This window comes from Camelus dromedarius, chromosome 1 (genome assembly GCF_036321535.1).
Source record: "Camelus dromedarius isolate mCamDro1 chromosome 1, mCamDro1.pat, whole genome shotgun sequence".
NCBI classification, from domain to species: domain Eukaryota; kingdom Metazoa; phylum Chordata; class Mammalia; order Artiodactyla; family Camelidae; genus Camelus; species Camelus dromedarius.
In genome coordinates, this window is record NC_087436.1 from 86,108,225 (window position 1) to 86,132,050 (window position 23,826).

At 47.7% G+C, this 23,826-nt stretch overlaps 1 protein-coding gene across 3 annotated transcripts in view; it reads right to left on the bottom strand.

The window, feature by feature from the left end:
* The window catches only part of PDGFRA (platelet derived growth factor receptor alpha), a 43,512-nt gene extending 38,766 nt beyond the window's left edge, over positions 1–4,746 (bottom strand). The window contains exon 1 of one of the 3 annotated variants that reach the window (XM_031434468.2): positions 4,547–4,746. The gene's annotated coding sequence lies outside the window, so the exon portion shown is untranslated. Of the gene's footprint in view, positions 1–798; positions 890–3,372; positions 4,021–4,546 lie in introns of those variants that run through there. The other 2 variants (XM_010996986.3, XM_010996985.3) reach the window with 2 other exon arrangements.
* Positions 4,747–23,826: the final 19,080 nt, after the last annotated feature.

Consider the following 23,826-nt stretch of genomic DNA (forward strand, 5'->3'; position numbering starts at 1 on the left):
TCACCATCACCATCATCCCTGCCAGCGGGTCCGCCAGGGCGACTGGGCCTCGGGAGCCAGGAAAATGGCGCTGCCAGTCCCAGGTCGCGTATAAGGTTCAGCAGGAAAAGCCACTCGGGAGGAGGTTGGGTGGTTCAGGGTTTTGTTTGGCGAAAGCTCTCCCCACCTCGAAGTTTCCGCCCACTCGGGGGAGGGAGACCACCTGGGCCGTGGTAGGTGGGAGCCGCGACGCCGTGGCCCGGCCGCGCTACCCAATCTGTTAGCAGGCCATTGTCACCCCCTCGTAAACCCCCCGCGGGGGCCGCGGGGGCCGGGCAGCCCTGCAAATGAGGGCTAGTTGGAAAGGACTGTTCCTGTTGCACAATAACACAGGGTCGTAAAACAAACAAACAGCAAATGGCCGCCTGCTCGGCAGGAGAACTTTCGAGGGGCTTGAAAAACAAAAATCGGTAACCACGCACCCCTAAACGCGCCCGGAACTCTATGTCCTCCGCCTTCCTCCGCTTCCCCCCGCTTCCCCCACATTTAATTATTATGGCGCCCTCACCCACATCCCTAAACCCGGTAACCTCCGACCCTCTAGCCTTCCCAGCTCCTCCCCGGCACACGCAGTGCCTGCCAGGCGTGTATCCGAGGCCTCCAGGAGGCGCCAAGTTGACCGAGGTTGGTCTTCCTGGGGCCCCTGGGTCTCAGCGCTGCGCTTCGACCCCGCGGCGGCGCCGACCGCCAGAGGCTGGCGGAGAGCGGGACGGTGCTCCGGACGCCCGCTAGAGGGCGCGGCAGCCCCACGAATCTTACCCGGCTCGCTCCTAGCTCCCGCCGGCCGCTCAGGCTCCGGGTCCCCGACAGCGCAGCGGGGACCGCGGCTCGCCCACCTTCGCCGGGGAGGTTCTGCGTTGGCACTGTCCGGCCTCTGGACCCACCACACCCAAACAAACACGGAGCGGGCCACTCCACCTCCCGCCGGTCCACGGCCTCGGCGGCTCGGTCACCCCGGGGCTGGGAGCAATGACCGCCGGCTCCCGGTTTTAGTGCACTCCTAGCCGCAGAACTGCGGCGGCCGCTGCGCCCCAGGCACGACGCTTAGTGTTTGCATTGTTTTCGGCTGAGACCTCAGAGGGGGCCGGACGGGGTGGAGGGAGAAGGACTGGGGGGTTTAGGATTACAGTCGCGCGCCAGCGCCTCCTATGGGCCCGAAAGCGCCACGGCCGCGGGCAGCTACTCGCGGAGAAGGCCGCTCGAACCAAGGCTGCGCCCCCTCCGCTTTTAAGAACCCAGTCTTCCCCAGCGCCCACTTGCCTGACGTTCGCTTTGCCGAGGCTGCCTTGCGCACACGCGCGCCGCCTGCGCCCCTCACTCCCCTTTCGCCGGGAAGACTACAGTAGGCAGGAAAGGAAGCACCCCAATTCCGAGGTGCTCTACCCACTCCAGTCTACTTTTCCAACGGATCCTTGGCTCACTGCTTAGTTTAAAACAAAAAGAAATGCCAACGAGCCACTTCAGCAGAAGACAAGCACCAGCGAGCCCGGACTAGAGAGCAGTGGGGAAAAAAACAATTTGCCCTGACTGCATCCCGCGCGGGAGGCGAGACCGCAGGACCTCCCCTACTTGCACCCCGACGGCTGATGATACGCGAGGACCCCACAAGACCAAATGCAAAGGAAGCTGAGAGCCGCACCTTTCGGTCATCGAACCGGCTTTTGGTTTTTCCCCCAGAATTGCCGCTTTTCCACCAGCAACACATAACCCTGTCATAGCCCCCCGGGGGCCAGAGGGAGTCCCACCCACTGGGGTCTGCAGGAAGGCGCCGGCCACCACGTCCCCAGGACGCGTCCCGACGCTGCGCGCCGCCCACGGCTGGTCCCCAGGAGGCACAAAACGGGCCCGCCTCGGCGCCAGACGCGTTTGCAGCTGGAAAGCCTGGCCCGATGCCCCTCCCCCCTACCCCAACCCCCGCCCCCCTCCCAGTCCTCGCCCCTGGAGGAAAGCGGACCTGAGACTGGGAGTCGGGCTTCGCTTCGCGTCCCTCTCGGTTTAAGGGCTGGTGGAAGGGCCGAGGGGCAGCTAAGGGCTCCTTCCCGGTTCCTCCTCCCACCTCGTATTCTGTCTCCAACCCGCCACCCTGCTTGCTCTTGGGACTCCAGTCCTGGAGTCCAGCTACACTTGGGTCAAACCAAAAGCAAGAGTGTCCAAGAGTCCGAAGCAGGGACTCATCAGGGGGTCTGTGAGGCTGATCGGGCCTGAGCCTGTCGGGGAGTGGAGGAAGGGCCCACTTCATCGTGAGGATTGTGGAAAGGAGGAAGCCAAGAGGGAAGAGATGCAAAACAGCAGCATCAGGGTCCAGGAGGGTCAGAGGGAGGTGGGGGTTGGGGATGGGAGGGAATGTTAAAACCCGAGCCAGCGCAGCAGCGAATGGGGTGCGCACGTCCGGGGCGCCTCTTGCTCCCCTCCGGCGGCCCTGGGCCTCCCTGGGCTCTGAGGTGTTAGTCCCGTGAACTGTGAGGCTCGTTGTCGTGCCCCGTTTGCCCTGGATGTCTCTCCCCGCTCTAAAAAGCTGCCTAGTTCTGGTCGAGAGAGACTGCGGCAAAGCGAGTCTGTCCAAAACGTTGAGCAATTCGGTTGCGGAGCCAAAAAGCCATTTCCCACACTGTGCAGCCCGGGGCTTTTCCAGGCAGCTGGGCTGGGCGCGGGGCAGTTCGGACCTGATAAGGGCCATTCATGCTCCCTCTCCAGCCCGGGTCTGCGTCTCATCCTTAGAGACGGAGTTAGTGGCAAGTTCTTCCAGGCACTCTTTCTGCACATCTTGGGTTCCTAGCAGGGCTAGGGGAGTAAAATGCGGTACGGGCGCTCTGACTGTGGGAGAGACGGACAGCGGACAGACAACCCAGCGCTTCTTCCACGGCCGAGACGCTTGGCCAGGGCACTGGCAGCTCCTGCACACCTGGCCAGGCGGTCCGGGTTCCTGGCCCACTCAAGCAGCTAGACTCCGGTCGGGCCACACTCCCTCTCGCTCTGAGCTGGCCCAGACCCTTTCCTAACGGAACCGCTGATCCCAGTTGTTTCCGAGCCAAGTGGACACCGCCCGCTCCCCTGGCGCTGCCTGGAGAAGTTAATCTCTCGTATAAAAGCCGATTTCCATGGGGATAGACGGTGGTGGAAGGCGGGGCGCTAGGAGACGGCTCCGAAGCGAGCAGAGAGGAAGGAACAGAGAGTGGAACAGGGACACTAGAGAGGGTGAAGCAGTGCAGGGCGACTGCAGGCGGCGAGTGCCACGCATCTCCGGTCTGAAAGGGGCACGAGAGGAGGGGTGCGGGGCTCGGTTGCCCCGAGGGAGGTAGTGAGGGCGGCTCGCCTCCCACCTTTCTGTCTTACCTGGAAGCCAAGTTTCTCCGTTTCGAGTTGTCCCTAACTTCACTCACAAGAAGTTTTGCACTTTTTTTGGCGACCTTCCTTCTTTCCTTCCCGCGGCCAGGACTGGGCAGCAGCAGAGTCCCGGTCTTTGCAGAAACGGTTCCACCGAGAAAGGGGGCGCGCAGAAATGAATGGGGGTGGAGACCACCGCGCACAATGAGATCCCCTTGGAGCACTGTTCGAATTCCTCAAATCCTAGTTGCTGGAATGCGAGGCGACGACGACTTCTTCACTCGGGGCCAAATGTGTTTGTCATTACTCCAGACCGCCTGCCTGCCTGCCCGCCCTCGCCGCCGTCGCCCCCGCGCTGGGGCGCGCACCCTGAGCGCACTGCGGGGCTGGCGCCCGCTCTTCCTCACACTTCACTGATCCCACAAACCACTAGGGATCTCCCCAAACCCTCGCCCATATCCGCGCCCCCTCTGCTCGTCTCGCAGCCGCCACGGTTGTGCTGAGTCTGGCCCGGCTCGCAGCGGGCGCAGCGCCGTCCAGTAATTACGCGCCCTGGTTCAGCCCCATGTGCACCCATCCGGCACCCAAGATCCGGCCCTCCCCAGCCAAGCCCTTCACGCCTCCGCTCCCCGCAACTCCTTCTGCGCCCCACTCCGCTCTCTTCTCTCCCCACCTCCCTCCGTCCTCCAGCCGCGCTCCACACCACCCGCTGCAGCGCGATCCCGCCAAACCGCGGGCAGGAATGAAAATACTCATTAAAAACCTGTCGCCTTCCAGGACCCACTGCCAAGAAGAGGACAAACACCTCTGCTCCGACTCCCAGCATTACTTGGTGCTCGTCCCAGTATACACGAATACCACCCCCAATCCCAAAAGAAACCTCAAAAATGTAAGCCTAAACAATTTCTTTGGGATGCTATAGAGTTGTTAGAAAAACACTGCTTTTTAAAAATAGCTCTGGAAAATGTGTTTTTAAAAATCCTTAGACTTTCGAACTCTATGGTTATCTTCCTTCCAAGTGAAGTTTATTCAAAATAAATTACTCTCTGGACACACAACTGGAATTCGACACCAATATTTTTTTTCTCATCGCCTAAAGTTTAAGTGAAGTTACTTCACTTCTAGCCCAAAGGGCCTGCTTAGGGGCTTCTTAGAAACAAAAATCCTTTTTCTCCTCCCTTACCTTCTCCTCCTATGTCAATTCGCAATGATAATCCTACATATGGAGCAAAAACTGTGTCCACAGCCTTCAGTCCTCTCCTGTAGTCCCCTCCTCTGTTTCTCTCCCTCTAGCTCCAACTGTAATGGGCTCAAAAACCGCGTTTTGTAATTGATTCAATGTTATAGTCCATCCTTCTAAAACTAATCATTTGCTCTAAGTAAATAGCTGTCAGGAAATGAAGCCCCCCCCCCCTTGGCCTCTTCAAAATAAAAGTTTCCCTCGAACTCCGTGCGCTCTGAATCGTCCAGCCTCCAGATTGCGCCTTCGTTTTTCGCTCTTACGCAATCAGGGGGTCCAGCCCCAGCCCCCAGACTTCGACAACAACTGGGGGCGGGGAGAAGGAGACCAGATGGGGTGGGGGTGGTGGAAGGAGGAGGTGTTGATGCTCTGCCGGGAAAGAGGTTCGTGAAAATACAAACTGCCCATCATTTCCAGAATGAGTTTGCCTCCTGATTTTCCTACGCTATGTTGCTTTGTAGCCTCTTTGAAAGTAAAAAAAAAAAAAAAAAAAAAAAAGTAAAATTGCAGTCAATGCCTGGAGGGAATATAAATCTGGAATCGAAGAGTGTCCCTTCTGTAAAATTCCTAGCCCAACTAGAAATGAGGCTGTCGGAAGAGGCTCTAAGCTGCTGCGTCGTTTTGAACCTGGGGTCTTTTAGGGAAAGTGCCGTGTAGTTGCTAATCCTTTAACGGGATTAGGCAAACTGTTGAGTCTAATATGAAGATGATGGGTGTTTTTTGGTTTGGGGTTTTGTATAGTTTTGAAAACAAGTTTGAAGGAGGGTACAGAGAGTCGAGGGTCTAAGGAGGTTTGGCACGTTCTCCGACAGAACGACCTTTACTCCCTTGGAGTACTTATCTTGTCATGCCTTTGTTTTCATGGTTATCAGGGCGAGGTTGTCCTGGCTTCTATCACGCACACAAAAAGGCTTAAGATTGAGCGTTCGAGGAATCGTCTACAACCAGCCTGCCACCTCCGCATTCAGGCAGAGGGTGCGATTTGACTCTCCCCGCGCTCCCTCCCGCCGCGGGGGTCGGACCATACTAATGCCCTGGGGTAGAGAGCGGAGCTGAAACGCTGTGTCCGGCGCGCGAGGCAAGAGACAGCGCCAGGAGAGAGCGATCCTGCTCACGAAGGAAAGGGGGCGCTGACGCTCCAGGAACCAAAAGAGGATGGAATGAGTCTTCCAAGCGAGGGAGGGGGAGGGGGCGCGTTCACCTTCCCCGCCTTCTCTAATTTTGAATGCTCTTGTTGGGTGGGGGTGCTCACCCTTATCCCCACCCCTCATTCCCTCCCCCACAACTTAACACACTCACTCTTGAGAATGGCCAGGGCCTCCTGGTTTGGACTGAGACGTGGGACAGCCATCACCTTCTCCCTCGTTAAGGTGGACACGGGACAGCCTGCAGGGGATGGTCACAGAGAAGTACTCCAAAGAGTGCTGTATTTAACTGGGGCGGGCTCCTGGGGTGTCAGGCTCGGGAAGACGCCTGAGGTTGGGCTAGAGGCCCCATTCCCCCAGCCCTTCTGCGCAACGGCCTCTCGTGCATCTTCACTTCGGGTGACTGCACTGCTCACTATTACTTCCACATGTTCCTTCAGGAAATCATTGAAGGCAAATATATGAGCAGCCCCTTGTTCGGAATGCTAACAGGATACCGTAATGTTTGTAGATAATGAACAAGAGTTAAAGACCCCCCCAAAAAAAATCGGAATGCGCAATAACAGGGTTAAAGCGGGTGCCGGCTTTCATGCTAGTAATAAAGACAAGCTGAGATATACGTTTTTATACTAAGTGCTCAAGAGGGTAGGAGGCGAGGCACGAAGCCTACCCAGGAAGGCCTGCTTTGTCGATGAGAAACTCCCAGCCTGGGGTCTCCAGGACGCAGGGCCCCAGCGCTCCCCGCCCACAAATGGTAACTTCACAGTTCATTTCAGAGACGCTTAAAGGGGCCCAAAAAGCGGCCTGGGCGGGGGTGTCTTCAGGCCATAACTCCTCTCGAGTTTAAAGCTGAGAGCATGGATGAGCAAGTGAGCACCCAGTTGTCCTTCTGGTAGTAATTACCTGCCTAATTTGAATGATGCCTTTGTTATGATCATTAACAAACATTTGCTAAAGGTTTCCATGTGTGACATTCCAGAAGGTTTAAAGGCCTGGGGAACCGACTCCCGGGATAGAGCACCGGTGGGGGGTGGCTCAGGGAAGCAAATGGTTGGGGAAAGATTTCGCCGAGTCGGGCGAGCAAAACCGGATTGAGGTCAACATCTGTCTCTCCTGCAAAAGCAAAATAAACCCAGTGGTCAGGAGCAACCTCGAGGCTGGAGGCCCTCGAAAAGAGGCGGTTCTTTCCTTAAAACGAGTCCTGCATACCCATCCCTCCCGCTGCTCATAGGCGGGTTTGAATCTTGCCGTCCGCCCTCCGCGGGTCCAAGGCTTGGAGAGGTCGGGTCTGTGCGCGTCAGTCAGCCCCCGGAGTCGCAGGAAGGTGGTGCGAACCGAGCTTCGCTCTCCCGGTGTTCTAAGATCCTTCCAGATTGTTCCCCTGATGCCCAGGGTCCTGGGTGGTCCTGGAGCCGCAGCAGGCAAGAAGCATGTCCTGGGCGAGGCGAACTGAGGGGGTCTCGTCTCGTTGGTTTCTGCTCAGGGCATCGCAGGGGACCAGGCCACCCTGTGCGCCCCGAGGAGTGACCTTCGCCAACCTGGGCAGCTGTGCCAAGGTCCCAGCCTGCACTCGGGTATTGATTTTCAACTTCTTGTGTTTTTCCCTTGAGCCATCATCATGAGGTTAAGAATTGGGATTTTCTCCCCAAACCCGGAGTCTGGGAGGCTGCGACCCTCTGGGAAGGAGTCCCAACTCGGGAGTTGAGCTGGGCGGGCACGTTTGGAGAGTGTGGCGGTTCTTGCGTGGCCTCCCGCGTCTAGGCCCGCAGGCGACTATGAAATTCGGGGCTAGGGTATAAAGAGATATCGTAGAGCCAGCCCTGCAAAGTTTTTACAACCAAATCAAAACGGTCACTGAAAACAAAAACAAAAAACAAAATCTCCCCCTTCCCTGCCTCCTGGGCTCGCGCGTTCGGCCCCCGCCCCACTGCCGGGCGACCGCCGCTCCAGCTCCGGGCGTCACACCTTTGGTTTTGGTGGGCGTTTCCCGCTGAGTTGGCTTTTTGTTTCTCCTCTACTCCGCCCCTGCTCTCCAGCTCCAGACCCCAGTGCTGCTTTCCTCGGAGGATTCAGAAGGTCCTTAGGCTTTAGAAGACCTATGGTTTCAGCAGTTACCAAAGCCGTTAGTTGCGAAAATCACATTTAAACAAATTTGCAGTTGTTTTTTCAAATGAAGTTGATGGGGTGGGGGCACATTTCTAGATTCCTAAAATGAAAATGAAGGGCCGTTTGGTGGTTGGGGTTGAGGGAGGCGCTAACTCTCTCTTCCCCCACCCCCTTCAATTCTTGACTGACCCTGGAAGAGACGCCTCCCTGGGCCTAGCGAAGGGAACTTCGTCGGGGAGGCAAGGAGAAGGCTTGTGGATGTGGCGCACAGATGTGGGGTCCCCGCGGGGAGACGGGCGAGGACCCCACCCTTGCCTCGGGTCTGCCCCAGCTGACGCTTGGAAGCTTGCTCCCAGCCTCTGCACGCTCAGAATACAGAGGGAATACGTCTTAGAAAAAGAAAGAGTTCTCCAAAAGGGTCCAGACTGGCCTGTGGAACTTGGGGTGACAGGTACCCCCTCATGGACTTCTGGAACACCTCCACTTCTCCGTCGCTGGCTGGCTAAGGGTGTAGGGTCTCTTCTGGATTCCTTGGGGCTCTCCAGGGGTTTGTCTCCAGAGCAGTAGAAAGCAGTTTCCTGTAGCTGAGACCAGAGGCACCCTCTCCTAGGGTTCCTAACGCCTCAGCCTGCGTGCTGACCTGAGGACCAGAGACTGTGAGCTGGGTCTCCTGCCAGCCCAGCCCAGGGGAGACCATGCTCTGCAGAGCTGGGAAAGATGGGGGAGGACTGGGGCACCTCTGGATCTGGATTGGAGGATACCCTTTTCCTAGGGAGAGAGCCCTGCTCCCTCAGTTTGGGGAGGTTTTTGCGCCTCCTACTCCCCTCTCCTTCTCTTTGGGGCTTAGCTTTTAGTTACTTTTAATTTGAAAACCCACATGAGGGGAGGGGGAGGGAACGAGGCGATTGGGAGGTCTGCTCTTTATTAGGGGCCTCTGCATCCAGCTCTCCAACACACAGCTGTGGCCTGGGAGGGGAAGGGGGGCTGGCTCTGTTTAGGTCAGCTTGACTGAAGAAAGGGCCTTGTCCTCTGGAAGTCCCAGGAGTACAGGAGTACAGCAAGGCCCTGTGATGCAAAAAAACAAAAAACTTCCAGCAGAAACCTTGTAAAGTATAAAGCCAGTAGAATCAGTGTTCCACAACTACATTAATTATAGTACATAAGTTTGAATATGAGCCACATTATTTAATCAGGATATTGTTATTTAATCCCCAAGACAACCCTGTGGGTTGTGCATGATTACCCCCAATTTAATAGATGTGCAAACAAAGTCAGAGGGGTTAAACAATTTGCATGTAGCAGTGCCAGGATTTGCCTGACCATGACCTGGTTTCAGTTGACAGTATGATCCGGTCAAGACAGGTCATGTCTCTGAGCCCCAGTCTCCGCATCTGTGCAAATGGGCATAATGCCTGCACTACATCCCTTCATAGACAGTTGTGAAGATTAAATGAGATGGTGTATAAGAAGCCCGGGAAGGTACTCAATACATTTTATCTTTCTCTTCTTTCTTCGGGCTTTGCCATAGAGTTAGCCAATCACGCTCATCTCCAGTTTCGTGCTTCCCTTGGATTGGTCTTAAGAGCTGGGTGGAGGCCAGTCTAGTTTTCTATTTCATATTCTCAATGAAGGGTGGGACATGGCATCTTGGTTCCCAGCTATTACCCCCCAATGTCCCAGGCTCTCTCAAAAGATGGACCCCAGGCAGGAAGGCAGAAGGAGCCAGGAAGGATCAGAGAAAACAATTGAAAATGAGAAGACAGGTCTGGCATCACCAACTAGAGTCTGTAAGAAACAAGGAGAAAGGGGAGCTGAGGCCTCAGTCGAGGAACTCGGGGTGAGGCTCAGTGAAGGAGCCTTAGATGTGTCTTGCAGGCTTATGCACGAGACCCCCAGACTTTGAGAGGAGGCACTTGGCAGGGCAAGGTGTCCCATGCATGCATCTCACACATAGCCACCCTCCCTCACCAGACTTCCCCCAGCCTTGATTTTGGAAGAGTTTCTTTTTCCAGTTTTCAACTCAACAAAAACTGAAAGCATGTGCCCGTCAGAGTTTCTTCTCCACTTTGGAGAGTGATTCACTGATTCAAGAAGCAGTCATTGATCGTCCGCCTTGTGTCTGGCTCTATATTACACATCAGGGTTACAGTAGGAAACAGAATGGATATGGTCCTTGCCTTCAGGGAATTTGCTAGAATCCTCTTGTCTAGCCACAAGTGTCCCCCATGGCAGTCTCACTGCTCAGTATTGAGAGAGCTGCATTGGAACACTCATTTCTTCATGAGACTGTTATGAAGAAGACAGCTCGAGGAGGCAGACCAGGCAAAGTCTTGAATCAGGGGTCACAGAATCTCCCCAAATTCTCCAGAATGTGTGCAATTGGGATCTCCAGGCTGGCCTGGGAGAAGCTTGTCTTTATCCAATTCAACATAATAAATACTGAGCCTAAAATGCCTATGACTCTGTGCCAAGCGCTAAGGATTCAGCCCTGCCTGCATAGAGTTCATAGACTAGTTGAGCCAACAATCAATTAAACACAAAGCTGCAATATGGTGCAGTAAGCCAGTGTTAGGGGTGCACAGTGATGGCAGAGCACGTAGGAGGAGTCAGCCTGGAGGTCGGAGCGGGCTTCTTAGAGGGAAGGGACATCTCTGTGAACCTAAGAGGAACAGAATCTAGCTCACGTGCACCGGCTTGGCGGTGAGAGAGCATGAGGCTGTCAGAAGCGAAAGAGGTTTGGAATGACTGGCACTTGTGAAAGTCCAGATCCCGCTTGGTTCCCAGCTATTACCCCCCAATGTCCCAGGCTCTCTCAAAAGAATGGACCCCAGGCAGGAAGGCAGAAGGAGCCAGGAAGGATCAGAGAAAACAACTGAAAATGAGAAGACAGGCCACGCTGAGAGTCTGGACTTCATTCTCTGGAAGTCCTCGAATTGATTTAAGGAGGGGCAGGACTGGAGAGGGGATGAAATTCAGGCAAGATTAGCCTGGACGATGCCAGGAGGCAGGGAAGCTAGCAAGTAACCTAGCAAGAGCGATGCTTCCCTGGCCCCAGGGCCTAGGGCAGGGGTTTTGAATCAGACAGAGGGAAGTCGAATGTGGACAGTGAGCTGTGAGGGAAAGTGTAGTCCCTGACTTAGGTCATAGCTGGTGCTGTTGACTCAGTTGGGGGACAAAAGGAACACAAATTTGCGAAGGAAAATGATGAGTTTACTCTTCAGCATGATACATTGAAAAAACTCAAGAAGGGAAGGATTAAAATGAGGAGAAAATTCAGCGAGAATCTTGAGTGTCCCGAGCATTTCCCGGTGTGCAGAGAAGATGCTGAGAAACAGCTCGGAATCTTTATCTCCTGAATATGCAGCTATTGTCTCTGAATCCACACAGTTGGCATTAGTTGCATTTAAAGAGTTGCCTGCCCTTACCGTCTAATAATTGTGGCCAGACATACCTGGTGATTTTGTATTTATGAGAGATTACAAATATTCTGTGAAAACATGAGAGCTTTTTTAGATGACTAACAATACTAGATTATTTTTTTCCCTCATTCATACTATTAAATATACATTTGCATTCACTCTTGGATTTCAGATCACCCAAAGACCCAAGACGGGCTGACTCCAGATTCTGGTCCTAAGGATACTCAGCACTAGCTCTGTACCCCCCAGCTTCCGGCCCTTGCTAAGCCCTGGAGGGACTGAGGCAGGACTCACTTTCAGTCAATTTTACAAAAAATTACGTATGAGTACAGGGACAAAGATTTCATGTATGTGTACCTCAATCACTATGCTGTACACCTGAAATTAACACAACATTGTAAACCGACTATAATTCAAAACAAAAAAAAAAGAAAAAAGAATAATTTTAAAATAAATAAATCAATAAAAATAGCCACCTTAAAAAAAAAAAAGATTGCATATTGTCCTCCAGTGATCATTCTCCCTTCTTACTTGGTAATTGAGCCTTTAGGTTTTTTTGCCTCCTGGCAAAATCTTCCTTTCATAGTCTCTCTTGCAAGTAGCTGTAGTCATGAAGAAAAGTTCTGGCCAATAGGATGTAAGCAGAAGTTGCAGGGGCAACTGCCAAGAAGTGTCCTTAATAATACAGGGCACATCCTACTCAATCCAGTCTTTTTGCTGGATGGAATGCAGGGGCCTAACAGGCTTCTGCCACCACCTTAGATGATAAGACAACCTTGAAAATGGAAACTACACACTGTGCGATAAGATGGAAGGTCCCTGACCGGTGAAGCTCCAAACAGCCCCTGATAAACTACCTATTGTCTTCTTGAAAAAGAAATAAAACCGTATCTTGTTAAGCCTCTTATTTTGAATTTTTCTGTTACTTGCAGCCAAGCTTGATCCTAACAGATGAAGTCAGAAAGGGTTGGCTCGTTCTAACCACAAACACAACCATGCTTACTCAAAACTGAAAAGCGTCTGGGGAGAGAAGGGCTGAGAACACATACACAGCTGCACAACATCCCCATTAAGACTGCCGAGACGGGATGTCTCCCTGCCCATGGGCTCACGTTTACGATGATCCTGTGGGATTCTAAGTGTGTGCATGTGTGTGTGTGTGTGTGTGTGTGTGTGTGTGTTTTACAACACTCACTCAGACACACTGCTTGTTCAACTTAATTTGTCTTTGGATAGTCAGTGACACAAAGGGAAACTTGAAGGAGACAAAAGAAAGTCCACACTAGCTCTCTTTTTATATCCCTTCTCCTGGTCTCGTATTTTCATTCTTCATTATAACCTTGTTCTTACCCTGCATTATATTCTTACAGCCTGCACGCTTCTGGCCTTCTGTCTTTACTGCATCCCAGATCCTCAAAATCTTTACATCCTCATTTGATTTTTAGTGCTTTAAAAATAAGCCTTCAAAAAAAAAGTAATATGCCTTCAGAAAGGTCAACTTCATGCCCACATGTTGAGGTCACAGAACAATCCTGCAGATAAACCATCCACAGACTTTAGGCCAACTTCCACCAGGCTCTTGGCAGAGAGATGCAGCCCCAGGAAGCAAGGAGATGAAGGTTTCTGATTGATTCAAGCATTTAATGAGCGAAACTCTGAGAGAGTTTGTCCTCTCCCTGCCCTCAGGTGGCTACAGATGTCCAAAGGCATCTGGGTGCCCAGCTCAGCCTCCAACCCAGCTGTCATTGAGTCTTTAATCAGATAATTTTTCTGCTCACCATTTGAGTGAAAGCGTCCCTCAGAGCCCTAAAATAGGAATCAAAATCAGCTTCCTTCTGTGGCCTGTCTCCTCAGCACTTAGCCCACTGAATCGTGTGGGTCAGGGCACAGATGTTTACTCAGCACCACGTGTGCCAGGCACTGTGCGAGACACGGGATGCTGTGCTGGAGACACAAACGAGACCTCTGCACTGAGGGTGGGGGGAGACAGGCCTAGAGCAGACCAGGCCCTGATTAAAAGGCAGGCTTGACGAGGGCTCTGCAGTCATGTGGTGCTGCGGGAGGCCAGCCTCCCAGGCCTCAGCTGGTCCAGTGCCTCAAAGGCCCTTCCCTGGGAAAGTGATATTTAAAGCTGCAGGCAAGTCTGAGGAAAGTAGCTATGTTCTGCTCTTATTTTAAGTCATTCAGAAAGGTAGGTCCCACAAGAAGTATATGCTTTGGGTGGTTACAAAGGTAGCAAAGCACACCCTCCTGTTTCTGAAAATGACAGTTTTCAGTGCCCCCAAGGGAACAGTAATCTTCTGAAACTGAATCACAGAATGATTGAACACCCTCAACTAAGGAACTGTCCTTGCTCAGAAGAGACAATTTGTTTCCCCTGGGGTTGGTTATCACAAAATTTGAATATAATCGAGACTCTTGTGACAGTCGCAAAGCTGGTTTCTTGGTCATCTGGGGGGTGGAGTTGTCTTGGGGAGATAGAGAAACATATACTGTCATCCAGCTCCCGGAGCTAATGTTTCACAGGCTGACAATGACAGAGTGATCGCCTTTGATTAAGGCACATTTTCAATTATCCACTGGGTAGATACAGACTGTTAGAGTGTGCGCTACAAAATAAAGGACCCAAGGCCCTACAGGGATCCCATGAGAGGTCCCAAGTTCCTTACTGTGTGCATTTGGTTAATTATTTTATTGCTCCCTAAACGTATTTATGAAATGACTTCACTGTGTGGTAAAAGCCTAAATGGTTAATGCTGATTCCTGCTTGGCCAAAACCCAGCCAGTCCGTTGAGCTCTATCTCTGCTCAGCTGTGATTTGAAACCACCAGAGGGCGCAAGAGGCCAGCTCAGAATCTCAGCCCGCTCTGGGTGCGTCCACAATTAGTGCCTGAAACCAAGCCAAGTGTTCCCCAGTGTTCTGGAAAGAAGCCAGATCAGGGCCTCTCCCTTCCCCAAGACTCCCCAGTCACCCCTAGAAAGCGGTTCAGTTCCAGTCCAGCCCTCAGCAAGCTGAGGTTCCACCAGCAGGTCTGACCCTGTCTGGCGTCATCCTTGAAATATTGTTTTACGCATCAGTACAACGGGGAGGGGAGGAGGGCGCAAGAAGTAATTGAAAGGACAGTTTGCATCCCCAACCAAGTGTCAGGCTCTGTGCTAGGTCGACAGGTAATTTCCGTGAAAAATTCAGTGATAACACCGAGGTACGGATGTAAGGCCGTGAATGCACGGAATCGAGGCACTTTGCCAAACCTCAGAGACTGGGGAAGCCTTCCTGGAGCTGTGTGCTAAGATTTGAAGAGTGAGTAGAAATAAGCAGGGAAGAAAGGTGAGAGACATGTCCCTGGTAGAGGGAAGAGCTTCAGCAAAGGCATCCGGGTGTCAGGGATGCACCCCATCAGAAGCAGGCGCTGAGAGCCCCTGACTTTGTGGCCAACATTAGAGCAGACTGAAATCCAGCAGTCCCCCAGGAACTTCAAAGAGACAACTCAAGACCTGAATGTAAGTTCAACTCAAATTTGAAATGCCCAAAATGAGCTGCTCTAACAAAAATCAGTGCCTCATAATGCTCAGTCTGCATCTGTCGCTGGAATTCTCAAACACCGAAACAAAAACTTTAGCTGCTGGCGAGGAATGTCCTAGTAAGATCTGCATTTATTACCGCAAAAACAGTAAATTTTTCACAAAATTCTCCTGCATCGAGAAGCCAAAAGATTTAACTTTCCGAGGCTCTCCCAGGAAGACGGTACTCTAAAATTGGAAGGCATCAGGGAAAAACTTAAAAAAATTTTTTTACAATATTGTGTTAGTTTCTAGTGTATAGCATAGTGATTCAGTTAAACGTATATATACACATATTCTTTTTCATTACACATTACTATAAGCCTTTGAATATAGTTCCCTGTGCTGTACAGTAGGACCTCGTTGTTTATTCTGTACATAATAGTTTGTACCAGCCAATATTTCTTATCAAATAATTTTCCATGGCAGACCTGTGAAAAACCTGGTATCGTGACTGTGGGTTAGCTCCCTTATGTAACTTAGGAGTGTTAAGGTCAATTGAACCAAAGTGATATATCCAGCTGATAGACTCACGTTTTGATGGTTAAGTCATGTTACCACAGACACAAATACTTGTCTCACAGCATTAGAAATTAAAGTGACACATGCACACATCTTTAAGAAGAATCGTGATCATTCAGATCCAATACCTATTCCATTCTGGTTGAACTCAGATATGATTGTGATGACTTCCAATCTTTGAATTTCATTCTCTACTACTAACCCATCTTCTACTAAATAAGGGTGCAATGGCATGATTTTATTTGTAAAATACATGAAAGTAAATCTGTTTTTAAGATATATTTCAACACTCCTTGGATAATTAAATACACACCAGACTATCACACATGCAAAAAGTAAGGAATGGCTAATATAAATTCCTTCGGATTCCTGTGGGTCACCTGAATTTGCCAGAATCAGGATTAGATTTGACAACTCTGGCATTTGTAACTGCTGTTTCTCTAGGTCCACAAACAACTGGATATCAGGAATTAATACAGTTTAACCTAATATCTAGCATATTAAACTAGCCTCTTATTGCAGGCAGAAATTCACATCAATTCTGCATACTTAATAAGTGAATTGTCTATCGCAAGGTGCTTAAATATTTAACTTTTGTCCTGGCCTTTAAATGAGATTGACTGTATTTCCCAATAAAAGACAATTTAAAACTGCAGGCTCACGCTTCAAGTAGTGGTTATCTTATCTGCCTGAGTTCTGTTTGCTTTCCCTTAAGACTCCAATAACACTTGAGAAAGTAGAATTGGCCACTCAAGAATTCCCTGCCCCCACCCTACCTGGAAGAGAGAAGAGCTTTTCTGATGGGTGCTGCTGGTCTCTGAACACAGTGACCTGCCCAGATGACTGGTTAAAATGCACAGCCCTCCCGTGACCATTACAAGTTTCACTCTAATGCTGTGAGACAAATGGCTCACCCTTATAGCTCCATCACATATACCATCCAGAAGACAAATGCCCTGAGTCTACATTATTACCTGAAGGTTGGATGAAAAATAAATGTTATAGTTATTTTGAACTTTCAAAATCCCGACAAACCACTGGAAAGATGGGTCACTTTTACTTTTTTAAAAATACATTCTCTATTTAATTTTTTAAATTGAAGTCTATTCAGTTACACTGTCACGTCACTTTTCTTTAATTTCTGTTTTTCCAATCCATTGTAAATGACCCCATACTGCCATGCCATTTTACACCTTCTGAAAGTGTTTCTGAATATGCTAGCTTATCTGCTGCCCTACACAGCCATCTAAAATGCAAACCGGACTGCGCTACTCAAAGCCTTTCAGTAGTCCTCCAGTACAACGAGACCAAGTTCCAGAATCCTTGGCATCGCCTATAAAGCCTGTTGCGCTTCCCAGCCTTGCCTGGACACCTAGCCTGCACCCAGCCACTCTAGCTCTGCAGATCTTTCAACATCCATTGTTTGGGTTGAACCTGGACAACTCAGAAAACACTCTTTTTCACTTTTTCTTCCCTCATGTCCTCTGGTGGGTATTTGGGTTCCTTTCCTTTCTTTCCAAGTAAAAGTCTTAATTTCAACTTTCTATGACCTTAGGGGAAGAGATGGGAATTTTCTACCTTCTGGCTAGGAGAGTAATGCTGAGAATATCCTTGCCACCTTCCTGGTGGCAGGAGTTTGTTAGATCCAGAGCTACAGGGATGGGAAGAAATTTGATAGACGGTGGACTCCCAGGAAGAGAGTATGTCATTCTGAGTAGGAATGGTCCTCCTTTTTCCATCCAGAGAGTTCAGGACTGGCAAGGCTCCAAGTGTTCCGAACCATTTTGACCTTCTCCAATTCCCTGGGGATCCAGCCTTGCATCAGTAGAGGTGGTGGGAAATCTTCATTCACAAACTATAGATTTTACGGGGTGGGAAGGGATAAAAAGGGAATTCAAGATTTGCAGATACTAACTACTACATATAAAATAGATAAACAAGTTTATGCTATATAGCACAGGCAACTGTATTCAATATCTTGTAGTAACCTATAATGAAAAAGAATATGAAAAGGAATACACATGTATTTATATGACCGAAACATTATGCTGTAGTCCAGAAATCGACACAACATTGTAAACTGACTATACTGCAATTAAAAAAAAACTTAAGATTTTCACCCAAACTTGATTCTCCCCTAGTCTTTCCCATCTCAGGTAATGACGCCAGCCAGCCAGCCCTCAGTTGCCCAGGTCCCAAATCTAGGAGTTCATTTTCTTCTTTCTTCTCCCTTATCCCCATATTCAGGCCATTAGCAAGTTTTATTGATTTTTACCTTCTAAGAGTATCTCAAATCTGTTCTTTCCTCTCAATCTCCACTCTGTCCACCTGGTCCCAAGAGAGTCCTCTCACTAGGAATCACCCTCCAGTTGCTTCTCTGTATCTGCTCATGCCTACTGTCAATTCATCCTCTGCACAACGGTCAGCATGCTCCTTTTAAAATGTAAATTCTTAATTTTTATGCAAATGAAATATACATGTTGTTGAAATATAACATACATACAAAAAGAACACAAGCCATACTGTATAACTCAGTGATTTTACATAAAACGAACACACTTGTGATCAGTATCTCGGTAACCCCTTCACACCCTTTTCCATGCTGCCTGCCTTCCAAATGTACCCATGTCCTAATTTCCAACATCACAGGTGGCTTTAAAACTTTAGATAAAGAGAATCATATATACATTCTGTTTCTGGTTCCTTTCACTCAACATTTTGTTAATGGTATTCATCCATGTTGCTTGCAGTTGTAATTTGTTTATACTCATTTCTGGGACGTGTTCCATTTTGTGAATTTGCCACAATTTATTTACTCGTTCTACTGTTGATGGATACTTGAACAGTTTCCAGTTTTTAGGCATCAAGGGTAATACTGCTGTAAACAATCTCATGCCTGACTCCACGTGTGCATTTCTGTTGGGTGTGCATGTTTTAGTAAATACTGCCAATTTCCCAAGTAGTTGTACCAATTTATGTTCTCACTAGCAAGGTGTGAGCATTCCATTTGCTTTGTATCCTTGCCAGCACTTGATGTTTATGTTTGTTTAATTTGAGCCATTTTCATGGGTAGTGTGCTCTTTCATAAATCTGACCAGTTTCCCTTCCCACTTAAGAGTCTTCTCATTGAATTTAAAACAAAACCCAGACTCATAAATATGACCCCACGAACCCCTCCAGTGTCACTGCATATCACTCTTTCTCTTTTTGTACACTAGTCTTTTCCTTCTTAAAATTTATCAAGCTTTTTCCGACTCTGGACCTGCATACCGCTCTCTCTAAGCCTGCAAAACCTCACTCTATCCCACCTTCTTCCCAACTCTTCCTGACAACCCTTTAAATCTCAGATTTAAAGTCTGTCCTTGTCCTTAGTGAGTCCCCGACCCCTCTCTCATACTCTTCCCTTCACAGAGCTAATCACACAGTGCTTAAAGCAGTTTGTTGTTACACATGTGTTTCCTTTTTTTCCCTCTCTCTCTGTCTCTCCCATTAGACTGTAAAGTTTATGAAAACTGGGAACTCGTCTGCTTCATAAACTACTCTAGCCCCTGTGCCTGGCAGACGGGACACTCACCGAATGTTTATCAAAAGAACAAGTGAATGACTCCAGCCTATTTCAGACTATGAGTTAAGTAGTGTTTAATATCATCTTTGAGTGTGGAGTTTTGACATCCACTGAAGGAAGCAGGTGCACAGAAAAAACATGACCAGAAGTGGGCTTGACGGATGAACCGACAACGTTTAGGCAAGCAGCCCAAAGCTTGCCCATGAGTGAGGAATTGCCAGAAAAAGACAGAGTTTACCTAAAGAGAGGTAAAATGTCTTAGTCCCTGGGGGAAGGTGTGGGTATTCCAGGAAATGAAATGTTTTAAAGAATCAAATAACCCTCCATACCCGCAAGAAGCATCCTAATGTCTTCCAAGAGGGAACGCCCTTTTCTCAAGGGCTTACATAATTCCTGGGGAGTGGTGTAGGCGTTAGGGGTCAGCTGGCTCAGTAACTTTGGTGTAAGAAAGAACATGCTTCAAATATTCTAACATTTCAGTAACAACGGGGACAGAATTTGATAATGCAAAAATTAGTGTTCCTGGCAAGAATTTTGAGAATACATTAATGATGATAAGTTGGTAATTTTGTGCATGTCTTAAATATGTTCAGCCTCTCTTGTGCTCACCTGATTTCCCTCTATTGTCTACTTCATCTAATAGCACCCATCTGACAACCACTGTTGTAAGTTTCCTGCTGGACCGGAGAGGCTAAGCACCCTCTGGATGTGAGGAGAACGGAAAGTACAGAGTATTCAAATGAGAACAAGAGCAGGCTTTATTGTCATTTTCGTTTAAAATTAACTTTCCAGATAATTGGAAGGCATTCATCCCTCATGGCATGTACATTTAAAAGGTTTACTTTGGCTCCAGTAATCCTACTGATTTAGCCACGAAAGTATGTTTCAAATAATGAGCTGCATGTTCAACATATCTTCACACTGTATAAACAGGCATTTCTGTAGGGCATATGGTATTTTAAATTAAATGTAGTCATTTTGTTGTGTTAAGTAGCTAATTTCAGGGAAGAAAAATTTGGTGGGAGATCATATCAGTAAATCCTTGAGGGTCTCCTAGGTGCATAGAATACAGAGAATGTCCAGGCAGGCAGATCTCTGTCCTCAAAGAGCTTATATTTAACAAGGGGAAGGACAGCTAAACAGGCAGTGGTGTAAAAGGTACTTTGGGTTACAGCAGAGTTGATAGAGGAGCTCAGAGGAGGAGCTTACCCCAGAATGGGGGTGTGTGGGAGGGTGTGTGTCTGTCTCCAGGAAGCTGTTCTCTCTTACTTGATATTCTGTTCCCCAAATCTTCCAAAATGCAACTCAAATTCCCATCCTTGGAGAAGTCTTCCCAATCGCTTGGCTAGAATGTTCCCACAGTGGGTTTTCTCACCCGTCCCTGAAGGTTATTCTGGTATTACTGCTATTTGCATACCCTTAAGGGGGAGGGCACTTTAATGTCAGGTCAGGAGAGCGGACTCTGGATCAGACAGCCTAGACTAGAATCTGCTGCTTGCTGTCTGTGACACCTCACTTACCTTTCCTGAGCCTCCATTTCCTCACCTGTGTGAAGACGTGATGGGGCAGCACGAGCAAAGCACTTAGAACTGTGCCTGGCACGTCGTTGAGTACTGAGAGCTCTATGACTGTCCATGAGTGTCTTGTCTCTTTCACTTCATTGTACATTCCCCAGAAGCAGGTACTCTGCTGTGCACCTTTGGGTCCTGCCCATGGGCCCCAACCATTCTCCACCCCCTCCAATGTCTAAGATGGTCCCTTGTGCATTTCAAGTGCAAAAAATAATGTCACTGTCATTGATAAAGATCTCCTAGGTGCCATGTGGATCAAATTTGGGTTCTTTGTGAAGATCATTTTAAAAATGCATACAGCACATCGTTTGCATCAAACACTTACTTAGACTGTATGCTGTCACCATACCTAGTACTTACTGAGCACTTACTACATGCCAGGCACTTGGCTAAGCACTGTACACAAACTATGTTGCTTAAATTGCACTTTAATCTACGAGGCACTTTCATACTATTATAGAGAGCCTGAAAAATTGCCATTACTAGTTTTTCCCGGCATCAAAAATAAAATATTGCCAATAAAATCAAACTTTATATTATCAAAATGCAATACACTTAGATTATATACTATTTCAAAGCCATTTCTTTCTGCAGACTTGCTATAATTACAGTGGTATTGTACTTCTCTATGTTATAATTCTAAAATTACCACAGGCATAGAGGGGAGATTCCTTTGTACTTTCATAATAGGAGACTTTTTCCACCACTCTCAATAGTGCATATACACAAATGCACAGTCAGCCATGTTGTTAGAATATATCGTACAGGTCAAACCATAATTAAAATAATTATTATTTACATAGCACCGTAAATGTATCCACTACTTGAGTCATAATCACAGTAGTCAGAGACAGAAAACAGCAATTATATAATCCAGTCAACCCCACAAGTGTATGTCAGCCAGGATCCCAGCGGAGAAGGTCTGCGAATTAATCCCAAGCAAAAATAACAGGCACACGGAATCACATCCCATTCTCAGATTTCCATTCTCTTCACGTTACTATGGTTTTCATTCATTCATTCACTCACTCATTTGTTCATTCATTTACTCATTCATTCAACAAACATAGTTTCTACATTGTTTACCATGTGCCAGGCCCGTTGCTAAGGAACAGGTATCTACAAGAATAAAAGGTCCCTGCTGCTACATGTCCTTATTCCCACAGCTCCTATTTTAGCAGAATTGTCAAAAGAGCGTGGCCTCCTGAGCTAGACTTTCTGGGTTCAGAAACTGATTCTATCACTTATTGGTCCTGTAACCTTGGACAAATTACATAAACTCTCCGTGGTCAAGTTTCTTCACCTGTAAAACACGTAACTATTTCACAGGGTTGCTCTGAGGACAGAATGAATTACAGCATATTAAGGGTCTAGAAAAATGCCTGGCAGACATTGGATGGTCCACACATATTAACTGTTACTACAGTGGTTTGCATTTGTTCAAGATTTATCTGTTTAAATAGAGCATAAAGACATGAGAGTAGAGTTTTATTGCCTACACCTTGGTGAACGTATTCACTCGATAGTCTTTACTGGGCACCTCGTAGCCAAGAGCCCTCAGGTAACCAGTACAGAAATGAGATGTAGCAGAAGACAGAGTTCTCCTTTATGATGAAAACTGGCCACTTTGGGTCATATCATCTTTGTTGTTGTTTTTAATTAATAGACATAACTTTTTAGGATAGTTTTAGGTTTACAGAAAAAGTGAGCAGATAATACAGAGTTCCCATATACCCCTCCCATACAGACAAACCGTTTCCCCTATCATTAACATCTTACATTAGTGTGGCCAATTGATGAACCAATATTGATGTATTATTATTAATAAAAGCCATAGTTTATATTACAATTCATTCTGTCATATATTTCTGTGGCTTTTGACAAATGCACACTGTCATGTGTTCACCATTATAGTATCATACAGAATAGTTTTGCCAGCCTAAAAATCCTCTGTGCTTCACCTATTCATTCCTCACTTCCACACCTCTCAACCCCTGGCAACCACTGATCTTTTTACTGTCTCTGTAGTTTTGCCTTTTCCAGAATATCATATAGTTTAAATCATAAAGTATGTAGCCTTTATAGATCAGTTACTTTCACTTAGAAATACACCTTTAAATTTCCTCCATGTCTTTTCATGAGTTGATAGCTCATTCTTTTTATGATTGAATAATATTCCACTGCATAATGTTCCACAGTTTGTTTATTCATTTGCCTGTCACAAGTACCTTCGTTGTTTCCAACCAATTATGAATAAAGCTGCTATAAATATTTGTGTACAGGATTTTGTATGAACATAAGTTTCCATTTGGGTATGCACCTAGGAGCGTGGTTGCTGGACCATTTGGTAAGACTATGTTTAACTTTGTAAGAGACTGCCAAACGGTCTTCCAAAATGGCTGTACTGTTTTGCATTCCTACTAAAAAGGAATGAGAGTTCCTGTTGCTCCACATCCTCACTAGCATTTGGTGTTGTCAGTGTTTTCAATTTTCACCATTCTAAGAAGTGTATAGTGATATCTCATTGTTGTTTTTTTAATTTTCAATTTTCCCTAATGGTATAGATAGATGTCAAGCACCTTTTCATATGCTTAGTCCATCTGTTTATCTTCTTTGGTGGATTTCCAGATTTTCTGCCTATTTTTTAACTGGATTGTTTGCTTTTTTATTGCTGAGTTTTAAGATTTCCTTGTATTTTTTGGATACAAGTCCTTTATCAAATATGTTTGCAAACAACTTCTCCCAATCTGTGGCTTGTCTTTTGACTCTCTTAGGAATCATATTATTTTGAATGCAAGTTAATACTTATTGCCTAGAGTTAGTTTTCCATTATGCCATTGTTTCAATACTAGTGCTAGCTTCTTTCACAAAATAAACATAGAAGGAAGAGGCAAAAACTGATGAAAATATCCTAAGGAATGCGGAACAGTTTCAAAGTCTTCAGTTGGTGGTGTTCATAGCCATGTTAGCTACAAATGCAGAAGGATCTCATTAGACATTTTCTGCTGTAATTAGAAATTAAAATAAATAGGCTCAAACAGCATCAGAAAAATTTCGTATGAATTGAGGTTCCTTAGGAAAAATCCTGTCCTGAATAAATATTTAGAAATAAAGGCTGGTATTTTTTTTTTTTTTTTTTTTTACCCTCCTCTACCTTTATACCCATCAAGGTCTTTGCTTTAGAATAAGCCTCTGTATTTAATAAATTCCACTGGGGGCATGGCCTTGAGAGTATTAAGTCCTTGAGGGGTTGTTATAAATCTCATTTCTTGGCCACACTAGCAGAAACCCAGCCCAGGAACCCCCCTCAACCCATTCCTGAAGAACTTTACAA